Source organism: Pinus tabuliformis, chromosome 2_2 (genome assembly GCF_031772625.1).
Source record: "Pinus tabuliformis cultivar Carrire ecotype Pingquan chromosome 2_2, CPIR1, whole genome shotgun sequence".
In the NCBI taxonomy this organism is placed as follows: Eukaryota; Viridiplantae; Streptophyta; class Pinopsida; order Pinales; family Pinaceae; genus Pinus; species Pinus tabuliformis.
In genome coordinates this window covers 554,202,565-554,211,378 of record NC_142300.1, presented here as the reverse complement: position 1 = coordinate 554,211,378, position 8,814 = coordinate 554,202,565, and positions in this window count along the sequence as shown.

Sequence of the window (8,814 nt, the reverse complement as noted above, 5' to 3'; positions counted from 1 at the left end):
TTAAATAACATAGTTATAGTTTACATATGCAAGTAATATTATTGGACTAGTAATATTAGAAAAAATATTGATGCTAGAGAAAATCAAGAGTTCCCATTCTACAGGTTATAGGTTAAATAACATAGTAATAGTTTACATATGCAAGTAATATTATTGGACTAGTAATATAAGAAAAAAATTGATGCTAGAGAAAATCAAGAGTTCCCATTCTATATATCAAATATACAATTTATGCCTATAGTATTGAACCAATTCATATTCCCCAATTGCTAAAAAGTGAAACAGATAAGTTCCTTCTAGTGCACACACATATATGTTCTTTAAATATATCAATAATCTTCAAGATAGTTATGATCCAATGTTTCGAAAAATTCTTAATATATATTTATATTAAGCATGCATGAACAAGGCCAATGTCCTCTCATGTCTTTTTTAAATTTTGTTTTCTACGTTGAGGACATGTTGGTTCAAGTGTTTCAACTAATTGAAATACAACTTTGTTTTCCATGAAATCTAAAGCTCTGATACCAAATGTTATTAACTAGCTCACAAAAGAGATAGAAAAGATAGATCAACGACTTCAAAATCAGCCTCTTCGATGGGGGGAAACTCCTTTACATAATGCAAATGAATAATTCTTGGATGATACAAACAACAAGACGTCCTTTCTATATATAGGAGTCTAAGGGGTCATAATATAATCAGAGTTGACATAACAATAATATTGTAAGGGCACAACAATAACAATAGTGGGCTTCTATGGAATGCAATAATAACAATGTGGGGACTACATGGGCACAACAATATAATAAGGGTGTTTCACTAATAAAAATAAGGGGTTACACTAGTATTATAGGGACCTAACACATTGGACCCTAGGTTTATTTTTATTGAACCTCGCATGGAGGGGTAGGTCTTTCCCTACCATTTTTGTTGCATCATTAACTACTATTACAATATTCATTGTGAATTAGGTATGATCTCCTCAGGTTTCAACATTTACCACTTTATATTTACACATCATAACTTGTGTGGTATACACTTCCTTCATATGGATACCCTAGTTTAACACCCTTTTGTCGTGCTGGTGCCCATGCTACATCTTTTTATCGCTCCATAATCCCTCCTTTTAACTTGCCATGAATTTGAACTTGAGCCTCATGCCATCATTTTTATCATCTTTTGGTTATTCCCTCGAAGGATTCCATCATTACTTTCTACCTTGTGATGACTCTTATGCATGTTAATTTTCCTTGGTCACATTTTCATCATTGCAAACACATCACCCTTAGCATGATCGTTGACCTTTTATAGGTGTGACTATCCTTCCTAGAGGGACCTTTGTGATGAGTGGTTGTGACAACCACTGGTCAATACCCCCATATTGTAAATAGTGTAACTAGCCTAGTAGGATGATCCTTGCTCAATTATTGGGATACATATTCAAGAGTTTGGGTAAGGATATTTGCTTAAGGAGGTCTAGTTCCTATTAATTCTAGTATGGTGAACCGACTTTGTACTTTAAATCAACTAGCTACACATTAAATGTGAAAAATAAAGGAATTGATGCAAACAATACTACTCTTTAGAAAAAATATATGCAATAGAGAGAACAAAAATTAATTCAAAAGTATGAAAGAACCGATAGAATGGCATAGTAGGTTGAGAAGTAACGAATGGAACTTCCATAGCACTATTCACATGATGACATGAAAATAGATCCACTATGAATGAAATGGAAAGGGCAAAGATGAAGAGTGTATTCCATGCAACTCAGAGGTGGTGACAACGACATTAGTGGGAGGAGTAGGGAAGGAATATGACTCTTTGTGTGAGTGTGAGTGTGTGTGTGAGTGTGTGTGTGTGTGTGTGTGTGTGTGTGTGTGTGTGTGTGTGTGTGTGTGTGTGTGTGTGTGTGTGTGTGTGTGTGTGTGTGTGTAGAGAGAGAGAGAGAGAGAGAGAGAGAAGGAATTATCTACGAGGGTTGGCATTGTTAGAGGGAGCAAGAAGAAAACACAGAGATTCATCTTGTGATAAAACAAGACCCTCTACAGATAAAAGAAAAAGGTTGGAGTCAAAAACCCTAGAGAAAAGGAGGAGGAGGAATCCAATCATAGGAGATTGATGAGAGGAAGCATTGTAATGCTAGAAGAAACAAAGAGTAGGGGAAAATATTGCAAAGCACTCCTCCTCAAGCTATAGAATGTGGCTTATGGGTGACTACTACAAGTAAGGCTTAGCTACAGCGTGTGTAAGGTTGGGTGGAGAGTTAGAGTCCCAATCTTAGTTTCCAAATTCTCATTGCTAGATAAGTGTTCTCTTTCTTGTGATCAAAAGCAGTTGATTTGCATGAGTATTCCTAAATAATATTTTAATGCATGTTTTAAATTTTGGAATTCCTGTAAAAGAATGGGCTTGTTGTTTTCTTTGTATGTATATATGAAGCATGAGTTAATTTTTCATTCCTTTCCTGATCCCAAATTTGGGTTTGGATCACTTAAATGAATACTGCTAAGTAGCTTGATCAATACTCCCTTATTATCTATGAGGGATTTATACTTAGTTATTTGCTAGTCAACAATGATTTTTTAATACTGAAAATGGAGCTTGATAATAGAGTTGATATATTAATACTCATTTATACTCCTCTAAAGTGAATATTATCCACAATAGCCACAACGTTGATAAGTTTTTTTATTTATTGTATGAAAGTGAGATGTCAGTTCCCTGAATACTACTTTAGGAAAGAATATATTCTTGTTTCTTTTTAAGCTTGCATTTGATCTAAGCTGCCAAATTCCTATTATAATATAAGTGTTACTCAAACTCTTAGACTTCGAATGCTATGCATATGTTTATTGTGTTGGTTTTAATGCTTGTGTCAACACTAGTTCAATGTACCAGTTTCATGCTTGTGAAATGTTGAGGAATATAATTTTTTGTGTAATGTTAACTGTGTTATGGTATAGGATTGATTAATTCCTAAAAAAATTATATATCTACATTTTTGTATGTTTTCATGTATTGATTATTATATGTTGGCATGGAGCTATTAATTTTCTTAAATTAGTGTCTGGGTTTGTGAATCTGGCATGGATATGTATTATAGGTGTTTGGGTCATCTTTCTAGGGGTCTATATATTCTTGTGTGCATTATGGGTTTGAAATTTGGCTTAAGGGATTGTTCATGGAGAGAGGGCACCTCTCTATTAATTAATTGAATGCATAAATTAGAAATGAATTAACTATTTAGCCCTGGTTTTAGAACCTATAAGTTTGGGAGGGATAACTTTTTCCCTTATAAGTATGTATGTATTTTTTTATGGCCGGCACAGGACAGAGTTCAGTGATAAGCTCCGGTGAGATAGTGGGATACATATAAAGGTGTATTCGCCCACAAATAACACACATATGGATTGTAGGTTGACTTGGACCGAGACAGTGCCAAATTTACAAACGATAGATCGAAGAGCGCATATACATATTTAGATAATTTCTATGTGGGAGGCCTTGGTAAGGTTCTGAACTGTATGCTATGGTCAACTTGTAAAGCATGGGAGGGGTTAGAAAAATCCTTAAAACCTCAGTAGAGTGGCGGTGAGACAAGTTAAGTCATGTGAACAAGCATGATGACCGGGAACTTAAGAGGGGATGATCTATGTGGTTGATGGCTACGGTGAATTTTTTCCATCAGATAACCCTAAGGATTTATCATGGATCTTTTAAATGGAGGCCTATTTGGGACTCCCAATATTTAATACCAGGGATGATGTGGCACCATGGGGGTTGATAAGCAAGTGCATTACTTTGACAAGGTGCAAAATCCGAAATCCCTTTTTAACATGAAAATTTCAAATTACACAAGGCAGTAACTTTTTTGGACCCAAGATGATTTGGCTTACGACATGGATGGTATGATGTCTTTAACATCACCCCAACATTTTATTTTTATGGCGTCACCCTAGTGTCCCAGACGTTGAAGGTTATGAGGAGAGGAATTGTAGAATTCTTTTGGGATTTCATTCTTGGGGTGAGGTGGCGTGGTGGGGCTAGCTACAATGCATTAAGAGTAAGATGACGGAGGACCCTGAAACTAATTATAATGTGAAAATTAGGGTTTAGCAAGGAGTGGAAGACTAGTGGGACCCATAGATAATGCGTCAGACAATGTGGCCACAGATCCATGTGGAAACTAGGGTGTGGGAAACATGTCATTTAGATTCAAAGTTTTTATGTGGCCAAGTGGCTTATAAACGAGTGACACATGGCATGCTCGAGTGGAGCCACATGGAAGGGTGACATCACCCCCCCAAAAAGAATTGTTGATATCATCTTAACACCTTGTCCACGATGATTTCTTGTGCTTCCTGGTGCAATGTTGCTAATATTTTAATCTCGAGGTGATTTGGTAGCGATGGAGCCTACATGCGCGGTAGTGATAAAATGTGATATAATGTGAGTGAAAGGAGGGGTCCATGGAGTAGTCATGGCCCCATATGATTGGTTAAGTGTTTCCCAAGTAGATTTACATGTTGGTATGGAAGGTGGTAGTTCCATGTATCCCTAACAATTCTTCCCCCAATAGTTTCGATAGGGGACTGCGATGGGAATTTACAGGATTATGTCCCTGTGGTGAGGTGGAATAGAGGGGGACACAAGGTATGCAAGTTCTAATATGTATTCACTTATGGTTGTGACACCAGTTATCAGAGGGTTGGAAATTACTATGTGGGGTGATGTGGCACATGATCTGGACAACCATGTGGGCACCACATGGGTACCATGTGGCAGGATAGATGATGTGGCAGGAACTGATAGTCTAATATTTGAAGAACCATATATTTTGATCCAAGCCTTAGATCGAGGAGAATTTTAAATAATTGGAAAGGTCTCAACGAGAAAAACACAATGATGTTATCCATTTTAAGTTTTGAGGAAGTTGAAAATAAAAATAAAATTATACCCCATTTCTGTAACTAGACTTTGGAGGTTAGGTCATCATAGTAACTACCTCCTTTTACCGTTAGTATGGGCAACGGATAGTAGGGGTTATGTTATAGAGTGGTATCATAGCTTTCATGTTCAACACTTGGACTAGATAAGCTCTATCGCAAAAAAAATGTAGACAAAGGTTCAACTCTAAACCTTTGGGAATAAATTGGTACCCTCTTTCAGAATTAACAGAATAGCAAGTCCAAGCATTGGACATAAAATGGATATTTGGAGCTAGGGTGGAACTCTAGCTCTTATTGTTGTAGTTGAGTGTTCATGTCAATTTCCATGTGATATGAGGGATGTAGGGAAATATCTATGTTGCTTGTATCCTACAAAGCATGGCTTGTTTCAATATTGAATGTAAATATATGTATATTAGGACTAATTGGGATATAAGAATCAATTTGTCTGATTGGAATAAATAAAGGAGTCTCAATGGAGGTTAACTATTACTATTCTCTTATTTTTGTTACTATATTTTCCTTATGGGTTCTTCTCAATAGTGGTTAACACCTTTCTTGTACAATAAATGGGGCATACCGTATGGGAATAACTATGTCTTTATTGAAATATTGCATGCATATTTATGATGTGTTTCATAAACTTGATTGAGATATATATAACATATAACTAACCTTATGAGACTATAGATGTCATGAAATTTGGCCTTGGTAAAGAGAATGAGATTAATGTATATTGTTGGCCTTAGCAAGAAAGATAAAATTTAAAATTAATGATGATGACTGACTTTAGTTATTGTTGATAGTCTCTATCAAATATTGATTTATAAAATTTTTGAATCTGTTGATAGGAATATGTATGTAATTCCAAATCTTGAAATCAAGAAGAGGTATATTCTAATTGTGTCATGTTTGAGACATGTGACTAGTGAAAATTTTGAGGATGTGTGAACAACTACATGGTAAGGTGCTTGGCTTCGCATGACAAGGCGATAGCTAGTGTGTGTGTGTGTGTGTGTATTATTAATGCACTAACAACTGATCTTGTGTAATAACACATAGGAAGGCTCAATGCAAAAGAAAGGAAGCATGGATAGGGGCATGGAGCAATATGATATGGACCAATTCCATCAAGAACAATAAATGGGGAAATCCCCCTATGGTAAAAGAAACATCGGGAATTTGGAGGACAATTTCAAGAGCTTGAAGGTTAAGGTTAAAAAATGTAAGGAAGAGAATAGGAGGCTTGTTAAGATCCAAAAGGATTAAGCAACGTTGAATACCATGTTGAAGAAACACTTGTCCTACATTCAAGGGTTGCTACAACACACTCCAACCCGGTGATGCTGAAAAAGAAAATAGAATATTTTCCTATTGGTATTGTGAAAAAAATCACCTAGGAAAGGATTGTCACCATAAGAATAAAGAGAAGGAAGATAGCCCTTGCAAACAACGGGATCATGAATCTACAATGCAAAAATCTAAGAGTGTTATAACTCTATTTTCACTCCATTATAGTGAGAGAAACCTAAGTTCAACTTACCTCAATTGTTGGCTAGAACGCATCCCCTTTCACCTTGGCTTTTATTTATGTGATATTTCTTCCACGTTAAAAGGGTGGAATTACATAATTGAGTAACTTCTCATAATCATTTCATCACAATTTTACAATTATGAGTTAATAATTATTTCATAATTGAGATAATTGAGAAAAAGATCATAATTATGAAAAAGTTTTCTAGAGTTTGCCATTCCCAAGGAGATCAACTTAACCCACTTGCGTATTAGTTGGATAGGGGTCCATTATTGCAAAAGTTTCATAACTTCTCAAGCCCCTAGGTGTCTAGATACATTCTCCCAATGGATAGAATGAACGTATATAATCTCACCAAGAGGAATGGGGGGAGGGAGTATCCATATTATAGAGTGACAGATTTGTTGTATTGGGAGGAGAATACCATGATACATGCTTGAGGAGAGGATCTAATTTGTTGATAGAATATATTTTGTATCAATTTCCTTTTATGAATAATAGAAGTTAGTCTCCCCTCCTATCAAGTCTGAATGTATAATTTATTTTTCATGTTTATGTTCATTTGTTTATGTTGATGGTCCTTTCTGGAAGGCCATTTATGCTCCTTGTTTGGTGGTTCTCGTGTGTAGGTTTTAGATCTATTGCGGAGGATGAGATCTCCTAGTTGGAATAAGGAACCTATGCATCGAACGCAACATCCATCACCTATGTATCAAGTCAAGGAACATTATGAGGTGATTTGGATGAGAAAGATACTTGTGAGATTGTTTGGTCAAGAGATGGATCCAACTATGATCTATTGTGATAATAATAGTTGCATTAAGCTCTATGAGAATATGATATTTCACGATCAATCCAAGCATATAGATATCTAGTATCATCATTGACAGGACTAAGATAATGGTTCTACAATACATTATGACAGAAGAACAAGATTATGACATATTAACAAAGGACTTCTCAAGAGGGAAGTTCGAATTCCATAGGTGTAAGATAGTGGTGGTTGAAAATTCCTTTCTTGCTAAGACCGGGTGTTTAGAAGTGTAGCAAGATAGTCTCAATTTCCACATCAACAAACAACTTGGATGTAGTTAAATGAGGTGACATGGTTCTTTTCACTCAGTTAGCTCATTAAATTCAAGTTAGAGGGTTTGGATTTCAGTTAAGCATGTGTGATTTTTAAAGTTTAATAATTTAGTTCAGTTATTTCTAGCTGTATTCAGTTAAACTAATTCCAACTATTGATATAACTAGTGTAAGATTAGTTGTGTTGTGGGACAACAATCTAACTCGGTGATCATCTAGTTAATTGGTCAATTAGCCTAAAATAACTAGTGCATGCAGAGATTTCAAGTTCCTGAGTTGTGGTGGAGATCCGAAGGCAGTGTAACAAGTAGTTGTAAACTAGTTTGAGCGTATAGGTGTTGCATGTAGTCAAATGATCAATTCTTGGGAATTGCACAATCAATTGGAGGAAGATTCCAAAAAAATAGGGGTTAATTCTTTAGGAATTATGCAAGGAAATAAGAGCTCAGGTGGAGGCATAAATTGACTTGCAAGTTGAGCTCAGAGCCAACAAGCAATTGTAATTCATTCTCTATTCATCTGATTAATGCAAAGAGGCTTGATGGCTTTTCCCAGTTGGGCTCCCCTAGAAAATTATTGTGCATGTGTGGTTTTTATTATTGGATGTTTGTGACTCTTGTTTTTAATTTTGAATCAAATTCTAGAGACCATTAGAGTAGAATTATGTCTCTTGATTTTAGATTAAATTTCTTGACCAATTGCAATTCTATCACCATATTTCTACGTCATCCTACTAATGATATTCTAACACATAGAACTGATATCCAATTATATTCTGACATGTTGCCATTGTTGAAGTGTCCTCTACCACAGGGCACTAATGACATATGTCATGTGTCACTAACCTTTACAAGGATGGAAAGCCAAAAACTACAAACATTTTTGGCGTGTTTCCTTCACTTGATACTACCAAATCACCTACTCTAATAGTTATCCTCCACTTGTAATTCCACATCATTACTTTTCTATCGATCTAGAGTCCTAAGCATCGAGATGTTGATTGTTCCTATGAGATTTTTCATTGATAAACTGTCGACAAACCCAATTTTCTAGGGTCCTAATGGGTGTAACCCTATAGTGGAAATTTGACTGTTGACACCATCAACTACCATAGAAAAGTTTGTTCATTAATTGATTGTTGGATCATAAAATGTTGGATTTTTGGGCTAGTCCATGTGGTACAAAATTTGGTGTTTTCACCAGATTGTGGGGTTTTCCTAAATTTCTCCATTTCGTTAC